This window comes from Cygnus olor, chromosome 1, assembly GCF_009769625.2.
Source record: "Cygnus olor isolate bCygOlo1 chromosome 1, bCygOlo1.pri.v2, whole genome shotgun sequence".
Taxonomy (NCBI): Eukaryota; Metazoa; Chordata; class Aves; order Anseriformes; family Anatidae; genus Cygnus; species Cygnus olor.
Window position 1 is genome coordinate 79607781 of NC_049169.1, and position 21897 is coordinate 79629677.

General features: G+C 39.5%; 1 protein-coding gene across 2 annotated transcripts in view; it reads left to right on the forward strand.

Annotated features, from left to right (window-relative positions):
• Nucleotides 1-6009: 6009 nt before the first annotated feature.
• The window catches only part of NRIP1 (nuclear receptor interacting protein 1), a 109150-nt gene continuing 93262 nt past the window's right edge, over nucleotides 6010-21897 (forward strand). The window contains exons 1-2 of one of the 2 annotated variants that reach the window (XM_040566126.1): nucleotides 6010-6189; nucleotides 14774-14900. The gene's annotated coding sequence lies outside the window, so the exon portion shown is untranslated. The remainder of the gene's footprint in view (nucleotides 6190-14773; nucleotides 14901-21897) is intronic. The other variant, XM_040566142.1, reaches the window with a different exon arrangement.

Sequence of the window (21897 nt, forward strand, 5' to 3'; positions counted from 1 at the left end):
GTTTCATCATCTTTTGGGTCAACAGGAGACTGGAGTCTGTGTGAAGGTTGAGATCAGTGCACTGCTGTAACAAACAAGACTTCGCATTCCATGCGTCTTTGTTGCAACTTTCTTCATCAGGGGTCTTTACGTTGAATTAACAAAGCCAATGAGGGGCTCCCTCAACTCAGGGATCAAATTGCAATATGGAGGTATTTTTTATTGAGCAGTCCTGGGTTAAATCATCTTCAGCAGCTAAAATAAGACCCATATCTTTTTTCAAAAAGGTGGATTTCTCTGTGCTTAAGTTCTGCTGAGTGACTCAGAGAGAGATTCCACAGATAATCTTAACATTTCTGTGTGGTCTCATGAAATGATATCTGTAACCCCTTCCCCCTCCAAGGGGTCAGTACATCATCACATCTTAGTCCAAACATTTTGGAAGGGTTTCAAAAATATCTCCATTAGACTCACTGAAACGTGACTGACTCACTTGGAAATAAAACCTATGCTAAGGAACCATAAGAAACAGATGAGCTATAGCCGTCCTAGATTTTGGATATGCTTTTTGGTCTCTCTTTGCACTTCAAAAGCATTATGTAATTGTCAGAATGAATCAATGAGTTACGCATGTATGGAGAAAGCTAAAACAGAAAGGTTAGCTTGAGAGCAAAACTAAAAGATGAATACAAGTTAGGTGGGGTTTGTGTGTGTGTGTTCTTTTTCTTCAGTCCTGCAGTAGACATACTTGACAGCTTTATGCCTTGTTCTCTTCCTTCTTATTCCAAGGGAGGGGGAGTCTGTCAGTCTCCAGCACTGCACTTCCACAGCCATGAGCTGGGGCAGGCCCTCCTTTGAGCAGGGCTGCTGGGGTCACAGCCCAAATGAGCCCCAAGGGACTTGGACCTGTGGCACAGGAGGAGCAAGTTATGATGTAGCATGGAAAAATGGTGATAAATCTTCCACTTTAGCAATTGGTTGTGCTTTCAATTCTTCTTTGAAAATACAGATTAAAAGAATAGCTGAAGATTGGCATATCTGGGTTTTGGTTTCCTTCATTTTTAAGTATCTCAGTGGCTCAGGAGCTGCTTTTGAGAGCTCAGATATCACTTGGACAATCAGTGCTCGGGGAGAGGAGCTTTATATTTCCTTCACTGTTAAAGGACAACAAGATCTACCTGCCTAGCTGGTAAATGTGATTAATTGTTGCTTGTCTGTAGTTGTGGAGTTATGGCCTGCTGGCTTCTCATATTGGGTTCCTCTGCCTTGCCTCTCCTACAAGGCCATGAAAATGAGAGCAGGGAAGAAACTGTAGAGGTTTTTGGTATGATGCTGATACACAGTGAAATGCATGTGTATAAATATACTTCTTTTTAAACTGGTTTGCATCTACAAATAAGCAGATTACAGTAAAGCATGGGCTAAAACTCTTATTTTTTTTCATAGATAACAGTAGTCATGAAAAGCAGATCAGTTTCCAAAACAACTGCTTTGCCAAATGTGAAATTTCTATATATACACCAGTGTGAATCCAGTGCTGACATCCTAACAGTGATGGAACAAAATCTTTGTCTTCTAATGTTAGTGTTTATACTTCGTTCTCTCAGTAGCTGCTCAAGATGTGACTCTGCTGATAGGCGTTCATCAAGTTCTGTTTAGCAGAGATATTTGCTATATTCTCCCTGTGGCATGGAATAAGGAAAGAGCTTTTTAAACAGTAAGGATGCCATGTTCCTGAAAATCTTTGGGTTTTGGCATTTTGAATAAAACTCACATGACATGATCATTAAAAAACAAATGAAAACCCAACTGTATTGTTATTAATTATCTGAGAAGAACAAGAAGACCCTTCAGAAGAGCTTGATCTTCCTCCTCATCATCTGCAATTCCTGTTTTTGCTGCTTACTTTTTCTTACACAGATAAGCCCAAATTTTTTAATTATTAGGTATCTGGATTATGCTCTGAAAAGGGTAGGACATGGTCCTTGCTGTGCTGTAAGGCTACATCTCGATGATGATCCCACTGCAAAGTTCAAGCCTCCTCACCTCCCAGATTTTCTTGGGGACTGTCTCTCTCAATGTTTTGTTTGAAGAGGCTGCTGGTGAGGGCTGTGGGAGTAGAGCAGAGCAGAGCAGAGAATCCTTCTCTTCCACATGCAGCTGCCAGTAGCTTCCCGTGCAGGAAAACCTCAGTGCTGTTCTTGTGCAGCAAGGCAGTTCTGATGGAAATGCGGGCAGATCCTGCATGGGCAACTCTGTTCTGCAGGCTGTTCTCCTCAGGCAGCTGTGAGGCCAGAAGAGAAACAGGCCTGAAAGGGGAGTGATGATGGCAGGGCAGGGATGCAGGAGGCTTCCTTCACCCACCGCCCTTTTCTGCCTGGGAACCTGCAGGGACTATGTGCCCTGATGAGTAGAACCTGGAAGTGGATGTGGACATCTCATTCTCATCCTTCAGCTGGAGGTGGGCAAGGTTTATTTCCATCTTGACTTACTAGGGCAGGATTACCAGGAAAGGGCAGAGAGCTACAACGAACTTCAGGCTCCCCTGCGCCTCCATACTGTAGCTATGTGGATACATCCACAAGGCCAGGAGGGCAGCTGTGGGTCAGCAACGTCTCCCTGTCAGATGAAAGTTATGTCTGCTCTGCAACCAGGATTCTTTTTTTAATTCTTCTTCCTTTCGTTGGAGGGTTGAACTAGGGAGGGGATAGGGCTGTAGTGAGGCATGCGAACAACAGAGCTGGGATCCTCATCAGGTCCCCCAACTCTGAACTTGTCCCCGGCTCTTTATTTTTACATCAATATTTTCTTCTTCTGTGTGTCCTTCTTAGCCTACTCTCCTTACAGCCCAGCTGGTACTGTTTGTAATTGGCAGACCATCCAGGGCTTAGGCAAAAATAGCTAGAAATTAAAGCATGACTGACTGACCACTCTCTCCCCTGCCTTGCACCTTCTGTAGATAACTCCACGTGTGGAAAATGAGTGGGAAATTATATCATTTTGATCTGGTAAGGTTTTACATATGCTTTGCAGGAACATAAATGAGTACAGAGTGTATATGGGTGGAACTCTGTAGAAATGGAACCAATAGTTTGCATTAAAGCTTGTGTGATAATTTTTCCTATGGTTAACACTTTCCACTTTTTGCATATTTTGTTCATTTTAATTATTTATAACATTAATAATACATCAATCTTCCTTCTATTCTGTCCCAGTGGGATGCTGTCACAGAACTTAAAAAATAGGTATGTTATTACTCTATTAACAAAAGGAGACTGATTATTCTAGATAGTGATATCTGGAAAGTATACTAATAATTTTAGATAGTGACTCACCCAGATAATGAATTGGAATTGAAAAAGCAGTGGGGGTGTCAAGCTATTACAAGCCCTGTAACAGCAGTTGTAGAAACCTCAACAGTGATTTAATAATGAAAAGGACTCTAAAACCATATAAACCCACACCTTACAACCGTCCCTACCTGTAACAAGACTGGTTAATAAAATGCTTTTGAAATGCTGCTTTTTAAGATGAAAGACTAATAATTAGTCTATGCAATTATCAGCCAGCTTTTAGAAGAGACCTTACAGCCTTTGTCTCTGTTTTGGAAGGGATGATGGGCAGGGAGAAGGCTGTCATGTGTGTGATCCATCCATCCTTACTGCACAGACGAATACTGTCAGAGGTAAAGCCCATAACTGGTAGTGTACCCAAGAAAGAGAAAGTCTAACAGTTGTGTTCTTACTGAGTGAATGGAAGATGTGCTTAGCTTTGACTTGATTTAAATTGTACTTAGCTAAAGGGGCTGTTCTTCTAGCAGGAGGTTTACAAAGGAGTCAATGTCAAATTTTCTGGACCAGCATCTGTGTATAGGGTCAAAGCTCCCCTAAGTCTATGTTTTGATCTCACTTCTGCACCAATGGCTTTCCTTAGAACAGACAGCCAATTTCTCTTAAATTCCTTTAGATCTTGTTGACCCAGGAGAAGAAAGTCTTAAGAGTTCCTCCTGTGTCCAATGATTGCGAAAACCAAGTGAAGAACTCAGCCCCTGTGAGTAAATTACCATATTTGGTATAAATGTCTGCAGACCTCACACTCAAAAAGCAACAGCAAGATGTGCGGCCAGACTTGTTTTGATTCTCCCCTCCCTTCTCCCAGGAATTATTACTCAGAAAAGGGTCTGTGGGATGAGCTTTGAATAACTGTTATCAGTGATTTCTGTTTTTACATACTCTTTTTCATACATGCTTGCTGGCATACTCATTATACTCACTGTGTAGTTGCTGTTCCGTGCTGCACGGAGATATGCCACTGAAGCAACTGCAGTTCCTGCGTTGAAGGTGGAAGCTTCTTTTTGAAGACTGCCACAGAGCTCCTATTTTTGCAGAAAGTAATGGATTTCAAAGCCATAAGGAAAGCTGTCAGTGGGATCAGGCTGCATATTGCCCTAAGGCACGCACATATCTTTTTCTTTTCTTTTTAATTAATTAATACAAACTAAAGCTTCTCAAGACTTGGAATGTAAGGAATATCCTCGAAGTGGATTTTCTGGCAGAAGCTGGTGTAAAGGATCAAAGATGCATAATAGATTCATTACTTCATGGACCAGCATCAAAGAACAGAGTCATGCGATGATGCAGAAGTCGACGATGATGTTTTGATTTGTTGTGTAATCTATTTTAAATGCCTGTCAGAGCTGTGCTGTGACTGGTTTCCTTCAGCAGTGCTTACTGCATAGTCGACTGGCTTATCATGAAGTTGAAGGTATATATTCTATGTATGAATTTATTGAATGCTTTTGAACTGAAAGCCCATTTTAACACGTAGTTAGCTTCACACTGTTGCAGAGGAGAACAAAAGCTTGAAGATGTGTGCACTTCAGATGGAAAAAGAGGGTTCAGTGTGTTTGACAGTGATTCTTTTTACTTGTTTGAAGAGTATACTGAGTATGGTAGTGTTATTGGACTGAAACAAATGATAAAGAAGGAATTAGTGTCTGGTGGCACTCTGTTGTTGATGGCTGACTTGTTTGGGGACTTGGCTTCCTTTCAGAGTGTCTGATGTTGGGGAAACAGCCTTATATAGGTTCTCTCTAGGTTTGTGCATAGTGTTCAAACATGCAGCAACATTTTGAAAGACAGCTGTAATCAAAGCACTTAATAGGATAAAGGAAAATGGAGACTGTACAACCTGAATAACTGTCACAGAGCAGCAAGGGGAGGTATGTGAGAAAATGGATGAGTTAGAGGAATTGGAGGGAAATTACACCTATGTGTTCCTCATCGCCATTATTTTTTTGCCTTTTCTACCTTTTTGATTGGTTGCTCTTGGTCCTGGCGAGCCTACTGTCTTGGTTCCTGTGCTTTTGCTTTTCCTGCATGCTAGGATGTGTGCAGAAACTATGTTAAGAGCATGCAAGACAGAGAAAATATGTTCAAGTTATTTGGTAGTGGGTGAATACCTGAACTGACTACAGGTGAACCACCTTCTAGACTCATCAGCCCGCTGCCACACCTGAACTAATTAGCCTTATAGAGATTGTTTTATTTACTGTGAGGAAGTCCCCAGAAATTTTACTCTCTGTGTGGGAAAAGGTCTAAATTGTTCAAGCAACCCCTTTCTCATATCCATCTTCTGTTAGAATTATTGTCATCTTTATTCTCTATATAGTATTGAGAGCAAATTTATAATTGCAACTTTTGTAAATTGTTAGTACAATCATTTTTTTCTAGGTTAAGTGATTTATGATGTTTTACCACAGTCTTATAAACAGGAAAAGCCAGCCTAAAGACAGAAGAGAGATGCTAATTTGAGAATGATAGAAATACAAATTTAAAACAGCCACAGTAGAGCAGAAAATTTAAACACCAAAAAAAAAGCGTCCCTTTTATTACACCCTAAGTCTTAATTACATATCCTACGTCTTCTATTAAATCCCAAGTCTAATTGCAGAAAACAGGGGATGGGAATACTAAGCCTTCACAGCCATATTTGGCAGAAGCTCTGGAATGGGATTCCTATTAGAGGAGAAAGTAGGAACTAAGCTCTTGTGAGGAACGTGTAAGAGAGATCAGGACACTCTGCTTGACTGAAGGGAGAGGAGGAGAACCTGGAGCTCCTGCCAGGAAGGAACCAGAAAGAAGTACATTGGCGAGTGCAGGCTGGAGCTGGATGCCCGGTGAAGTACCTGATGGAGAACTTGACTGTTAAGTATGATCTGGTGACGTTTTTTGATGTTTCCTCATTTTGTTAGTGTTTATTTCTTTACTTCCATCAAAGAGTGAATATGATTTAGTTTCCCATATTTCTATATGTTAGATGGAGTCTTCAAATAATCTGGCCAAGTTATGGAAAACAATCTCTTTAGTGGTGTGTATTAGTAACAGGGTAGAGCCTGCTAAATTATGAATCATATTTTTTAGAAGCGCATTTCTGGGGATTGGTAGTATTGAAAGGTGAGTTTACAGAAGGAATGTTTTTAGTAGATGTCAGCAGTGCAAAGGGAGTCATCAGTATGGGTTGTAATGCACTTGAGTGCCTACAGAATCTGTGGTAAACATCTTCCTCTTGTATTTTGGTTGAATTTCACTATCAGTCTGTGGGCCCTGTGAATTCTGACCTTTTCTTTTTTTTTTGTCTTCGGAGCTCCTTATTGAACCCCCTACCCTGCCCTGGCTCCGAGTGTGCATACAGGCAAGTGTCCTTCTGTGTGTGGGAACTCATGGTCGAGCAGCCTTAGTCCTTGAGAACTAAGGGGTCCCAGTAACTAAAACACCCTATTTGTCAAAGCTTTAATCATGTAGGTTTTCCAATTTACAAGACATAGGATTACAAAAGGACACAAAATACAACTCCTTGCTACTTCTGAGTATTCTTAAGTAATATGAAGATTTTTCTACTACATGTGGGATCTCTCTTCTGTACAAGGCTTCTCTCCATGAGCTGTTTTCTGCAGGCAGTATCTTTTTGCTTTCATTTCTCCCCATTCTGTGCACACTGGCCATTGAGGGATACATCCTGTCTCAGCTAGTATATATTGCCTGTTTTCTTACAGTGAATCTTGGCCTTCATCTATTGTCCCAGTTTATTTTATTTTGCCTCTAAATCCACTGGACTGTCCAGCTGGTCTAAATTCAATCTATTCTTGTGAGTGTGTTCCCTCAGTCCAAATAACAAAAGCATCAGTTTATAATGAATAAAAAGAGGGCTTAAACTCACATAGTTCATTAACTGTAAGTAGATTCCTCAAAATTTCAAGAATTGGGGTGTTCTGGCTGTTTTGCGGGGTTTTGTGCATGAATGTGTGTGAGTTGTGTTTTAATTAAAAATACGTCGATGTTTGCCTCACAAAGAAAAAGGCACTCCTCTAACAGTCTGTTTTATATTTTGAATTCTTGCTTCAAACCATAGGAATCCTATAGAATTTCAGAATGAAATCATGAAGTATTTTGCTTAGCAGTATATTATAATTACATTCTTTAAAAGCCTTAGCTGTTTTGTCAGAAGTTAATGCACCAAAAGAAAATGGATGATACAGGGTACTCTATATTAAGTATTTAGTATTTAAGCCTAGTGCAGGCTGCCCAGAACCATGTCCAGACAGCTTTTGAATGTCTCCAAGGATGGAGAGTTCTCAGACTCTCTGGGCAACCTGTGCCAGTGCTCTGTCGCCCGCACAGTTAAGAAGTGCTTCCTGACACTCAGAGGGAACCTCCCGTGTCCCAGTTTGTGCCCACTGCTTCTTGTCCTGTCACTGGGCACCACTGAAAATAGCCTGGCTCTGTTTTCTCTGCATCCTCCCTTCAGACTTCATGCCATAAGCCAAAGCTTCTTACAGATGCTTTCCCTCTGCTGCTTGCGATGTAATTTTTATTGAGGTTATTTATGGTCTCCTTTTGTAGTGGTTTGTATAAAGAAGTCTGGAAGGTCACAGGGAGAGATCTTTTAGTTAGAGACTAGAAAACACAGTGTGTGTGAAAATGAGAGATCTCTTCCTCCATTTTAAGTATTGTGCCTTGTCATGGACTCCATTCTCAGCTGACAGGGACATTAGGTGGCTCTCCACGTAACGCCATTCCCAGCTGAGATAATGGAACAAAGGCTTGCGCTCTTTATACCCAAGTGCCAGTCAAGAAAATAGTTTGTATGTATCACTGCCCTCGATTCAGGGACATTCAGAGATTATGGCTGGATTCTTTACCTATACAGCACTAAAGCTAGGATTTTGATTTTTTTTGAGATAAAGAAAACAAGGAATCCTTCTGTGTTTATATTATACAACTTCCACCTCCACATCATAAAATGTATCTGCATCTGTGGCACAGCAAAACCTGGGCTGTTCTCTCATATTTTAAGGTTTCTGCTCTTTTTTGGAATGCATCATTTTGCCCTCAGTAGAGGATCTATTTGCCAAAAATACAGGGGTAAAGAGCCACTCAGTACTCACCTTGTGAAAGAGGCATGGAGAGAGCTACTTCTGTGTCCTGGACTGGGACACAAAGCAAAGACTGGCTGACACCTTTGAGAAAAAAAGAGAGTGTTTCCACATCTCTATCTCCTTTGCATAATCTGTGATATCTGAATTAAGTTTCATGACATATTAACACTTTGAAGTTGAGTTAATATGCTGTGTTGTATAATACATTATGTATGACTTGGGCATCAATTGTGCTGGAGCTTCAGCAGCGACAGACTTGAAAATGTCTCTTTCAGTGACAGAAATCTTAAATAATACTGAAACCAAATTCTGTTGGCATCATTTTATTTTGCATTCCTTATCCCATTACAGTGTCACTTATTCGCAAAGCCACTCATGTTCAAGCCATCTAGCTTCCTCTTCTCTCCTCCTTGTACTTGTCAGAAGGTCCCCACTCCAGATCTTTCATATTACAAATATTCCCATGATGCTGCACGGTAATTTTAGTTTGTAAAATCAGAAGTGTTAGGATTATGTTAGCTTTGCTGAGTCTGAGCACTATGATGTGAAAAAGAACAATGATGAACATTAATACTTACAATAATGATGTGCTGCAAAGAAGAGTAAGAAACAAAAAGAAAATAAACCCCACCATGTTTTTTTTTTCATCTTCTATATTTGTATTTCATGCTTCCAAATACAGCTAAGATATAACTTATTTTATCTGAAGTTGTCTTGTAAACTATACATCGGTCTGACATTGGATACAGTATATATATATAGGCAAATAATCAGTCAGAGATTTATTGGTCTTAATATAACTCATCTTAAGCCTGATTACTTTATTTCAAAATTAGAATCTCAGAACATATTAATTATGGATGTATCCCCAGACAACATGGTTGTCTACAGGGGATTTCTGCCCTTAACTCTGATTAGTGTTAATAGGAACCATCCATATAAATTCCTAGAGGACCAGAAAGAAAAATAATTTTCTGTTAGTTATATTTTTACTTTAGAACGTAGAACAATAGTGAAATGTTCTGAGAGTGATTTGTTAGAGGGCTTGAGAATGCTAGTCTGAAACCTTTCCTGTCTGTGGTGGATTCTGGCTCTGATAAACGTATTACAACACTATACACAACTGTGTATATTTTTAAAATTATATATAAAGTGACACTCTTTTTTGTTTTCTTCTTTTATTTATTTTGGTTTTTGTTTTGTTTTGTTTTTTGTTCTATTTATTTATTTTAATCTGAATTAAGATATTAGGATTTTTTTTCTTTTTATGGAAGCACTGGGCTGAGAACTGCTAGTATAACATATATTATGTCTACGTGACCTGGTGTTGTATACACTAATTATCCACTTGTCATGATTCTCCCATCTCAAATTACTCAGGAAAAAAATCATCTACTTTGGAATTAGCAACAGGCACAATTTTTGGAGAGAGGGGATTGCTTGTGCTTAAAGTTAAATAAAGATTATTGGGCCTGTGTTGACTGAGACTTCTGGGATCTAGTGTAAGCTAAGCATACAGTGATTAAAGTATTTTCTTAGTGATGGAGAATTTACTGCATCTTTTGACAATTCATCTCAGTAGCTAATTATACTTAAAACACTGCTTTTTATCTCTAGATTGAACTTGCAAATACTGGATTGTGTTGCATGTCTGCCCACTAATTTACAGTCTTCTGAAATATCTTCATGTCTACTCTCTTAAAGATTATAATCTTCTCTTTGAAGCAAAATACATTTAGTTCAATGTCTCATTGGAAAGAGTCTTCTCTTTTTCCAGAGCTAAATCATTCTTGTTGCTCTTCTCTGCACTCTTTCCAAGTTTGTTTATCTCTTTATTTATTTATTTTAATTAAAGGTATTGTGGTTTACCAGAGGCCTGCCTGCTTTGTTCACAGGGTTGTTATGGTTTGCTTGACTTTATTCAAATTCATGTCTCTGACTGTCCTCAGCCAAGCAAATGGCACAGATCTTTGTGCCTGCCCTCATAAACAAGGGCCCAACGCCCTTGATGAAGCGATGCAAAGAGCAGGAAGATGTTATCCAGAACCAACCTAAGAGCTTAATTGTATATCACCATTCAGAACCTGTACCCAGAAGTAAAGTAGGATCTATTCCAAATGATCACGTATATTCTTAGCAACAGATAAATCTCATGATCATCATGGTAGACCCATGTGATGGGAGGGCAGCGTTCCAGAGGTGAGGTGAGAAGACATGAACAGTGTGAATAGGGGCACCTTAAAGAGAAGAGATCATGGCTTACTGGTCTGAAACAGCAAAATAATAAGGCATAACATTCTTGTAGTTATGCCAGCAGCTTTGCAGCCATAGAAGGGTTGGCAGTACTGTTACTGAGGACAGTATCAACACAAGAAAAGAAATACTGTCAAATTCTGTCACTCTGCTCTCTGCAAAGTATGCAAATCAAACTCTAGGACTAGATCAGTGAGGTGCTTTCAAAGTGGTGAACTGAAGTTTGTGAGTAAACAAAGAAACCTAAATACGCAGTCATAGGCTTTTCTCAGGGAAACTCAGGAACTGCCCAACAGCACCTGAGAGACCTGGCAGGCCAGATCCATGAAATGGAATGGTTCAAAACCTCTTGACCCAATTTATTCTCTTCTCTCCTGTCTTTAAACAGTAGTTGAAAGTTTCCCTTTTTTTTTTTTTTTTTTCTTTTTTCCTTAATCATTCTGTTAACAAAAAGGAAGAATAGCTTCGTGGGGTGGGGAGTTTTCTCCTCTCATATGGAAGAGAAAAACGGGAAGAAAAGCTGACCAAGGAGGCATGGAAAAAAAATCACGTTGAAAAGATGGTGTGATGAAAAATAGGGGTAGTGTAACTGTGATCTCTCTGTCTATAGATAATTTCTTTCAAAGAGGCTGTGACAAATATTTGTGGTTGCTGTAGCCAAAGGCGATATACTTCTAGTATTTGTTTTATTCTAGTTGTATTTGAAGAATTGCTCAGGAAACCTTTACTTTCTTAATCTTTTTTGCTGTATTGTTATGACAAAAAAGATACAGTATTGCAGTGACAGTATCTTCTAGTACATTTCTGTTCCCAGGTGTTGTTGCAAGAAATGCATATGTATGTTTTCAGCTTTTACTTGTGGCACAAAAGTGGTTTAAGCACCTTCTTTGGCCCCTTGGTCTTCATTTCTGTTTCTGTTCAAAGTTTTATTTCAGTGAAGGCTAACAAACGGATGGCATACAGGTGGATCTGGGCCTTGAATATCTTCTCCATGGATGTGCTGTGCAAGTTAGCATATGTTATGGTGAAATACACAGAAGCTAAGCACAACACCACTCCAAAGTAAAAGCAATAGCAAAAAGCTGTACAAATATAAAACAGCTTCAACAGGCCTCTGAGATCCCATAATAATTTAGTAAAGTAAAGGTAGTAAATGTGAGTGGGCGGACACTTTCTTGCCATTATTTTATTTTTTTATCTAATTTGTAAAATAAAGCAGGATGTTGCTGCAGGCTGAATTACTGGGGGTATCATCTGAAGATGCGATCTCTGTGAAGGCAAGCCCCAGAATATTGCCTACTTTCCCTAATTAGCTCTGGTTATTACAACTGAGTCACTCAGAAGAGCACGGACAACAAATATCCGTGGTGTTCAGAAGGTGCACAAAGTCTAACCTCTGTTGTCTGCACTTCTTAATAGTTAATGTAATCCTATCAAGTTGGGTGTTGGGCTTTTGGCAGGGAGGGTGGGAGGCACCCTATGCCATGCTTTAAAGCCTCACTAACAAAGAACTTTACTTAAGGAGGAGATGTTAATAAGTAATAAAACAAAGGCTCTGTTATAGAGATTAAATGTGCATGTGTCCGAATACAAAGTTCGTGTGGCACAGAGCAGCTGTTGCTCTGCTCGCAGCCCTGCCACAGCCTCCGAACCCCGGGTTCAAAGTCTGCCTGCTTTCCTGTCACAGGGCTGGCCAGGGCAAGGGCTGGCCGAAGTTCAAAGTTCAGTGTCCGAAGGGTTGCTGGCTCTGTCTGCTCTGCTATCTGGCACTGTTTGGATGAGCAATAGTTGTTTTAAGATTGTAAGTACAAACAACAAAAACTTCCCACTCTGTTTTCAGATGTGTCACATTTCATTAAAGAAGGAACATTTGGGGAAGGAGTGACTGAATTGTTTAAAAATAATGTGCTGTATAATAGTCTACCCTAAACAAAACCCACTGAAGGACCACTAGTAAAATGATGCATACAGGAAATTGTGCCTGTTTTCATTCTCCTTCCTCCTGCAATTTATTTAAATGAAGGAAAATGAAGCAAAAGAACTAATTCTCTGTACACATAGATGCAAAACTGAACTCTTTAAATTAAAAAAAAAAAAAAAAAAAAGAATCCATTAGTTCATGTGTTTCCTTTGTGTCCTGGTAACTGTGTTGCACATTGTGGAGGTGCAGAGAACTTAATATCTCTGGATATCCTGCTTTCAAATCCTCCTTTTTTCTCCTCCATCAAAGGCTTTTTATGAAACTAACCCCAGCTTTCTTATTCAGAAGGGCTGGATATGCCTCCGTGCAAAACCCACCTTTGCAGCTTTTTTTGATTAGCTGTGGTTGTATCAAAGATTCCTCTACCCAAGCAGGGATCCTGAGTGAGAATGGAAACCTCAGCACTGATGCCTGAGAGCAAAGGCTGATAACAAATACCCTTGCAGGAATTTATATCAGGCAATGCTGTAGTTGTATTGCAGATGGAGAAAAGTTTCCTATCTGCTACCATATCCTTTCTCAAGTAAAGAATGGGAAACCGTGGGTGGTAAACCATGTCTTCAGTGCTCAGCACCCGTGGCATGTCACAGGTCTGAGCAGACTGCTGTCATCTCACTACCCTGAAAGGAACATGGAGGCTCAGAAAGCTTTCTCAGACAGCAGAGGCTAGCCCTATTCATATCATAGCTTCTCTTTCTCTGGATTCAGTAAATGTAAACATTGAGAGCTACAATTAAAGCAGGACACAAGGAATGATGACAGCAGCCAAAAACATCATTTCTGGGCCAAAAGACATGTGCTTAGATACAATGATTTTTTCCCTTCCCACAAACATTCAGGTGCCCATCAAACACCAGAGGAGCCTTCCCTGATGAGTTGCTCCTACCCTTTGATTATCACCCCAGATCTAACCTTCTACCTCTGAGCAATTTACTTGAGAGGCTAATCAGAGACAAAATGTCTTCTGGTGATTAGGAGCCCATGGAGATACAGCTAATGCTCCAGACTGTGTGTTGCAAGGTTTCAGATGGGCATATGAGCTTAGTGGTGATGAGACATTACCTCCTTTTCTCCAGTTTTTGGCAGTATTATGATGGCTGAGCCCTTTCTGGGAGGATGTGTGGAAGGAGAAATAACAAGCAGTTCCATTCCTGTCCTAGGCTGATAAACTCAGGAGTATTCTTTTTTTTTTTCTTTTTTTTTTTTTCTTCCTATTATTCTCCTGTCTCCATGCAACCAGTATAGTGATCAAATTAAATCACTGAGACTACTAGTAAGTAGTGACTCTGGTGGTGCATATCCGTAATTAGTTTGGTCTGCAGTGATGCAAACCCTTGACATAGCAGCGCCTGTAAATAAGAATTTCTGTGGCTTCTACTGCCAAAGTTGCACTCTAGTCTGTCACATCTTTGGCATCTCTTTGCTAGACTTATTATATCTGGCCTTGAAATCTCTGTTTCCTAAGAAACTCTGACTAGAGTCATTACTCTCTCCAGTACAGTAGGCTACTGAAAACACACGTAAGGTGAGGAGAAGATGATGAAATTAACAGGTATAAAGCATGTATATTTCTCACTGCACTCTTAGAAGTCCTTTGGATGACATAGTTCTGCTAGATGGTAACTGCAGATTAGAGCCTTGGCTTGCCTCCTCCAAAAAATTGGCCCTGTCAGGCTATTATCTACTGTGAAGTGGGTTTCTTTCATTCCTTTCTCTTGGCATTGGCCACCTTTTATTAATAGCATATTTATAGGGGAAGGTATAATGGGAGGAAGAAGATTTTGTATAGCCCTGTGGTTAGTAGGGTTGTGTTGGCAAGGCCAGTAAGCTGAAGTAAAGGTACGTAGTCCAAATCAGGCAAAACAGGAACTTGGACCAGGCTTGCAAGGTAGAAGTTGTTCAGAAGTAGACGGATGAATGTTTGTGTCTTTTCCTCCCACCACCCCATCCTGAATTTTCATGACCATGTCCGTGTCCACTGGCTAGAGTTAGAAATATAACTTAACTTGAGTTAGAAATATAATTAAAAAAAATACTGTTTTTTTTTTTTTTTTTTTTTTTTTTTTTTTTTTTTGGCCTAGGTCTATCTGCATTTATTTAAAATTACATATTTACCTTCTCAGCAGATAGTTTGAGAATCATCCCACCTGTTGCCTATCTGAACCAGGAACCAGAGCGTGGAGTAGGACTGCACTGGTACTGACTGGCTGAAAGTCTACCAGGATCCTAGCACTGAGACCAACTTAGCAGGTAAGTCGAAATCAGATTTTATCTGAGGGGCTGAGTCCCTTAGAAGAGTACTTTAGTCACTTGCCTCTCTTGGAAAAAGAAATCACAGATAAAGGGTGTGTGCTTGCAGATATGATTTGCTTTTTATTATCATTATTATTTTTACTATCTTGAACCTATTATCATTGCACTAAGAACATGTGCCTGTGAATTGCTTTATTTTCAGATTAGACACTGCCCGGCCCCTTTCTCACCCCTTCAAGTATGACTATCAGAAAAGCCCTCCTGCAGTCTAGCTTCCCTCTTCTCATTCACATTCAGATGTCTTAACAAAATACAAAGGAATTTCCTTTGGCAGGTATACTGGAAGAAAACAAACAAGATTAGTGCAAAATAGGATTGGCACAGCTGCCATTGCAGTGAGGCGTTATATTTGTTTCTGATTTTGTTGTTGTTGCTGCTGCTATTCTTGCTCTCCACCTTCAGAAAGTTTCTTTTCTGCATGCCTTCTGCAATCAGTCTTGTCCATGCTCCATGTTGGAGTGTTGGAGCAAGAAGGCTTGTCTGCAGCTGAAGGTTTACTGCTTTATTTTGCTGGTGTAGTTAAGGTACCACCCACCCCACCCCCTTCCCCAAGCCCTCCTTGCTCCTTCCTAACGCAGGTTATGTTTTAACAGGAAGGAAGTACTGATACAGATACTTAAGATGCTCTGTACAGCAAACTGACATCTATTATTTGATGCTATATTTATGCCTTTTTTTTCATAAAGACTTTTATACATAACCACTTAATTTAAATATATATATTTGTATTTCAGATTTTTAAAAGGTACACTGGCTAAATGTTAAGAAAAATCTCTGGGTAGTTCACTACTTTGTAAGCTGTTAATAATTAAACTAATACACCTTCACTTAGAGTAGAGAACACATTGTTACAAAATTAGAAGGAAAGAGTGAATTGAAATGAAATGATTTTTATAGGTATACATATATTTGCTCGGTAAGAACTTTGACAAACTTCTTCAAAAGAGTTGTTCAAACAGTAATGCTTTTTGCTTCCATCTAGGTTAAATACTACACTGTCCAGAACCTCCCTCAGTCCTATTTCACAGCCTATTCTATGTAAAATAATGACCAAAATATTTCCTTTAAAAAACAAATCCTAAGCAAAATGATCAATTTTGCCTGCAATATGTTAATTATGGCATAATATTGGGGAGAGGTTCAAATCTTTATTATGAAAGCACCTTGTTGCTTTTGGTATTTCTGGTTGACATGAGATTACTGCAAGAACACAGATCTGTGTTGCTTCTGTGTCAAGTGGAAGGTTCTGTATGAACTTGTTTGTTGTCAGGACCTGGGCTCTGGTTTGCTGTAGTTACTGATGTGATGTATTTAAGGACTGAGCTCTGTAGTTTATTGTGGAGATGCTAGTCTTCATTTCAGAGTTCAGACTGTGGTGGAAGCTTTTGGTTTACTGGGATCTCAGTTATCAAAAAAATCTCTGTAAAATGCCATCTAAGGTGGCAGTGAGTTAAATATTTAATGATATTTTGTTGGAAAATGAGCAGAAATAGGAAGATCTTTAAGAGTTAAAACAATTTATTTCTTGCCAATATTTCTTTTCACTTATTCTTCCTTTCTTTGTCACTCTTGCATTCTGGTTTGATCCTTTGTTCCCCAAAGTGAAAACTCCTTGACTTTCAGTATGGATGTGCAGTTTTGATCTGTGGAGAATTTTCTAACTTTTTAGTCATAACTGAAAATTTATGTGCTAAGTTCAACTCAATGAATTACATGACAAATCCGCAGTAGTGTGGACGCCATCACAGAGACAGAGAGACTGGCTGTCTGTCTTGCCAAATATCTCAGCAGTCCTAGGACAGAATAAGCTTCCTAATGCACAGAGTATGTGACAGCAAGATGTGCTGACTTTTTTGATATATACGTGTACAAAGTTCCTATTAAAGCTTCTGTCTCAGAATAAGAGGTTGAAACAGCTGGGTATATACTGCGCTGTAAGATCTGTTGGGGATGGGAGACGGGAGGGAGAACATTAGGGCATGTCAGTATGTTATCAGCCTCCTGATGGGCAGTGTGGAGATCCAAACCAATGAGAAAGTGTACTCCTTGCAGCTTTTAAGGTGCGTGCCTGCATATATAAGGTGTGTTTCATAATGCGACTTAAATCATCACTAGCTAGTTAGCCTTTGCTTATTTACATGAACTGTGCTTAGATCTATATACTGTTTTGATATATTTCTTTATATTTCAAAAACTTTGTGCTATTTCCTATGCAGAATGTATACCTTCACTGTGCTTTTATTTTCTCTATTCAAAGACAAACTTGTTTCCTCGTAAGCAAATGAATTGTTTACTTTTCAGACAAAATAAGAAAATACTCTTTGGAAATAAACTATAGCATGGTCTGATCTGGCTGAGAGTCCAGTAGGTATACATTACGCCAACAGTGGGTGTTCAAATTTATTGCTATGGCTAAAGTAGCATTTGCTGAAACGTGCATAAAAATATCTGAGAATGCATGAAAGATTTAAAAATGTCTCTGAACTTTTTATTCATATCCCATTTATATAGCTCATTTAAATAGTGAAATTGTTTTGGCTTATTTGGTTTCAGTTATTATTGGCTGAAGAAGTGGAGTGTGGATAAAATAATGTGTTAACTTGAGTGTTCAGATGTATCTTTTTCTTTTTGCTTCAAAAATCAAAACAAACAACGCCTTGAATTAAATATAAGCCAATTGATTTTCATGGATTTAATCTGAGCCACAAGCTGTAGGTCAATGAGACTTTGATTTCTTTTTCAAAATACCAGATCAATTTATGTGAAGGATACAGCTTAGGTTTGAATGTTAGTTTCGGTTCTCTATATTTGATACGCTTTCTGAGTGGATTCTTTTAGCCTGTAGTATTAGCAGTGCAGGGGTTACTTGCCTTGGCTAGTATCAGCAGTCAGTCACTAGCTGTGTATGACTGGCATAGTGAAATGGAAGAGGTGGAGGCACACCTGTGAAAGAGAAAAGATCCTGGAACAGCAATTTATCAGATTAGCTAGCCATCTCCTTTGTAATAAAATGATGCAGCCAAAAGGGCTTTCACTCCTATGTTTCTCCATGTCTCTGCCTCCCATGGAATTCATCAGGTGTCTCTGGGTACAGAGGGTCTGGCTTATGTGAAGTGGCTGCTAACATTTGCACAAAACTAAGCAGAAATCACCCCTGAGACATGTATGCAACAGTGATATGTGTATTTAACTTCATTCCTTTCCTCCCCATGTAATAGAATTAATTTGCACATAAAGAGGATAGAAAACATGTTGCACCTTAAGCATCTTGTCCCTAATTGTTATTAAATTTTACGTTTCTGTATTTACACACCTCTTTTTCTCCCTACTTTGCCAAAGACTTTAGTGGCAAGGTGCTGTTGTAAAGAATGTGGCTCTGAAAAACCCATATTGTGTTTCTTACACATCAGTTCACCTTCTGAGCTGCAAAGCCAGTCTGATACTCAGGATTTTAGCCAAGGCAACAGGGCAAAACTCTGTCTATTGAGAGAAGGAGAGAAAAAAAGAAAGAAAAAAAAAAGAAAGAAAGAAAAAAAAAGAAAGAAAGAAAGGCAAGCCATAGAACTTTTAATGATCAAGCAGAGATGATAGGACCTTGACATATGAAAACATATGGTGTAGTAAATCAAAGCAGGCTGTCTTGAGTGTAGTAATATTTTTATGCTAATAAATTAGTGTCATAAGTGATTTGTCAATAAGATGTAGAATATGCTATGAAAGAAGTCAGACAATATTTTTCTTTCATGTGGAAAAATAGGGTGAGATCATTAAAAAAAAATCCTCAACAAGATTTTTTTTTTTTGAAGATAGATGCTGTTGGTCTGACCCACAGCAAAATATTTGCATATTTAATTTCTTATGTGCCTAAAATACCTTATATACCTAATCTAAATTTAACATTTTACAATAGTTTAATGGGAACTATCATGGTAAGGAGCTGCACTGCTGCAGTGGAGAATGCCCCAGTCAGGGACATGCAGCTCTTCTGAAGCAGTGGCTCCAAAACTCGTGAGAAGCTCATGGCCCATTCCACCCTTTCTTCTTAGGGGTATGTGCTTCATAGCTGCTGGTTTTGATGTCTCAGTCAGAGGTAGTTGAATTTTGGAGCCATGGCAGGAAGGAATTTGAACTTGGGCCTAGGATGCTACACTAAAGGGTTCAGGACAGTCCTGGATCACTCTGCTGCTGAGCTGGTTGCTCAGGGCCATGAGGGCTGCCCCATCCCTTGGGATCTCTCTACGGCACAGGCAGCAGTCCTTCACACTGGTCACTGCGCCAGCCCTCACAAAACCTATTGTACAGTAACCTATGCTCCTGCACACCAGGCCCTCCAACTCCAGCCACAACTAATTCCTTCTTCACTTGCCTTAGCTTTACTTTCTCATTTGTGGACAGTTCATTTCCACCTGAATCTAGAAAGCACTATGCGCTGCCTAGGAACAGGTGAAGAAGCTACTCTTTCCCCTGAATCTAATGCAATCCAACATGACAGAGCCTTGTTTCCTCTTCAGACTACTTTTGCTTCCCAACCTGCTTTGTTCTGCAAAGAAGTTGCTGCTTTCCTTGAGAAAACTGCATTCTTAAGGAGCCAGAGAGTCACTATGCCCCTGAGCATGCAGGGCCTGGATTTCTCCTGGTCCTTGCAAGAAGTGTACAAGAAAGGAGAGCTGTCCTTCCTTGCATCCCAGCAGCCCAGTAGGATAAAGGCCCCTGATTTGGCAGGGTGAAGGTATTAGCCCAAGGTAAAGCAAACTTTTCACTGGGGAAATCCAAAGGGAGAGGATTTATCCTTTATCTTCTAATCTGCACTTTTCACGCTGGGTCCTATTGCATAAAAAACGTCCTCCACTGCTGCTTCACACATACAAAATTACAGGTGGAAGTCCAGTCTGACAATTTGGCACTGCTCTCTGCAGCAATACTAAGTCTTAGGAAGGTCAAAGGCTTATCAAAACTCAGAAGATTTATGCTAGTGCAACATTGATCTGTTTGTTTTAATTCATTCCTGCTTTTAACAGATTCTGAAGGTGCATGTTAGTAATTAATTTAATAGTGGTATGCAGATGTAATGCTCCTGAAACTTGCTGCATCAGCAGTAATAGTAGCCTGCTATTAATCTATCCAACAGGTATAACATAGAGAAAAGAGTTTCCATCTCTCTCAACACCTCGTCAGTTCGGAAGGGTAGAAAGCTAGCTCACTTGCTTTATATTTCCTGGAAAAAATGCCTGCAGTTGCACGTATCTTGATGCAACAAGATAGTGGTGCTTGTTTTACTATCCATTTGGATTTTCTTGTAGATACGCTTAAGGTATATGATTATTATTATTATTTTTAAATCCCAAGAGGTTTTTAAGCTTTTCCACCTCACTCTCAGGTCTTCAGTACCTCCTCTCCAAATCATAAGGGTCAAAGAAGAGCTCATTTAACCCAGAGTCCATTGTAAGACTAATCACAACTGTGATGCAGAGACAAGGATTTTTATGTGGACTCAGCCTCTGCACAAGTATATCCACTACAGCCAGCCGTCAAGTTTGTGAGAACCAAGCGGGAACACTCAAATAACTTACTATGCCCGTTGGCTAATGCAGACTATTTATCCACCAGCATTGGACTGGTAGATGGCTGGCTTATTTGCAGCATGATTAAAGCAAATATATGCTGCACGCACCTTTTACACTGATACATGGCTGCCTTATCTTCACATTATCCTCTGTATTGCTAATCTGGGATAAGACCTTCTTCTGCAGCAGTTAATCGGGTTCTCAGCAGTTTGGGCCCTTTTTAAGGGGTTAGCTGGAGCACATCTGCTGGTCACTCAGAAGCAGGTCTACGAGGCAGAACCTGAGCACATCCCATCATGCAACGTACACTTTTGAAAACACCTCTGCATTGTGCCCTGTGATTGTACTAGTTCTTGTAGGTTTCTTATTTCAGCTCATGATTCCAGCGCCGATGCTTATTCCTATCTCTGGCTGCTGACCCTTGGTTTGACTTTCTGGATCCTGATTTCTGGCTATGAATGTTCGGCTCCTTTCCCAGTTCTGGACGTGGGCCCTAACCTTTGGGCTGAATAGCCTGTGCTCTAGTCTGTAATCCTAGAAGGCCACCAGGTCATCTGTAGTAGACTGTACTCTATTCAATAACAAATGAAATCTAAAATAGTAGATACGTTACCTTTTTTAGGGGAGCATGTGGTGTGGTTTTGTTTGTTGTTGTTTTTTCACAACTACAGCCATTTACTTGTAAACTGGTCTTCCATTAATATTTTGTTAGACTGCTAAATGGAACTTTTCCTTTCTCTTAGTTATCATGTTGTGCTTAGTGGCTGTTGTTTCTCTGGGGAGATTATAATCATATCTCAGCCAGTAGAGTGAGTGAACAGAACTGTCAGTAAGTATGGACATTTCCAATTGGTGGCTACAGGTCTGATAAGCTGCAAGGTACCAAAGAAAAGGCAATAGTGTCAGCATATTATGAACTTCCATTTTGTTTGATATATGAAATATTATAAACATTATTGACATACTGTACACTTAGTCTGCTTTTTCTTCTGGAATTTCACAATGTTACTTCATCACATGGCATAAGAGTGTAAACACACTCAAATGCAGAAAGTAATGTTCGTTATAGACTTGTGACTGAAAATCCATGAAAAAAAATGAGATAGAAAGTTGATAAGGTATGAGGGAAAAATTTGAGACAAAAGAGGAAGAGCTGAAGCCTATAATGTATGTCAATGTTCAGGTGGGAGAAGGGTCAAGTTCCTTTGACAAGTGAGTTAATGGATCACAAATGTAAAGCTGAGTTCTATAATGAACTTCTGGTTACTACTTAACCAGCTAGAATGTAACTTTGAATAGGCAGTAATGTGGATCTGAGTGAAAATACAACTGCTTTTCTATATCCTATATATGTTATGTATGTTATTTAT